General features: G+C 43.8%; 1 protein-coding gene across 1 annotated transcript in view; it reads right to left on the bottom strand.

Annotated features, from left to right (window-relative positions):
• LOC103375598 (oocyte zinc finger protein XlCOF8.4-like) overlaps nt 1-334 on the bottom strand; it is a gene marked incomplete at its 3' end in the record, with an annotated part of 15611 nt that extends 15277 nt beyond the window's left edge. Inside the window, exon 1 of the mRNA XM_008305911.1 lies at nt 306-334. The remainder of the gene's footprint in view (nt 1-305) is intronic.
• Nucleotides 335-384: the final 50 nt, after the last annotated feature.

Below are 384 nucleotides of genomic sequence, written 5' to 3'. Positions count from 1 at the left end.
ACAAGAGTACGGCTTCTCACCTGTGTGAGTTCTCATGTGGACTTTCAAATCGGATCTGAAACGAAATCTTTTCCCACAATTGCTACATGGGAACGGCTTCTCACCTGTATGAGTTCTCATGTGAAACACCAAGTAATCATGACGACAGAAATGTTTCCCACATGTTCCACAAGAATATGGCTTTTCCTCTTTGTGGATTGCCGTGTGCCTTTTATATGTTGAAGCGTTCGAAAATCTTTTTCCACATGTGTTACAAACGTACGGCTTCTCACCTGTGTGAGTTCTCATGTGGACTGTCAAAGTACCTCCCTCACTGAAACTTTTCCCGCAGGTTGTACAAGAGTACGGCTTCTCACCTGTGTGACTTCTCATGTGGACTTTTAG

Source organism: Stegastes partitus, unplaced genomic scaffold, assembly GCF_000690725.1.
Source record: "Stegastes partitus isolate 25-593 unplaced genomic scaffold, Stegastes_partitus-1.0.2 Scaffold2694, whole genome shotgun sequence".
Lineage (NCBI taxonomy): Eukaryota > Metazoa > Chordata > Actinopteri > Pomacentridae > Stegastes > Stegastes partitus.
Note: the sequence above shows the minus strand (reverse complement) of the source record. Positions and strands in the feature narration are given on the sequence as shown.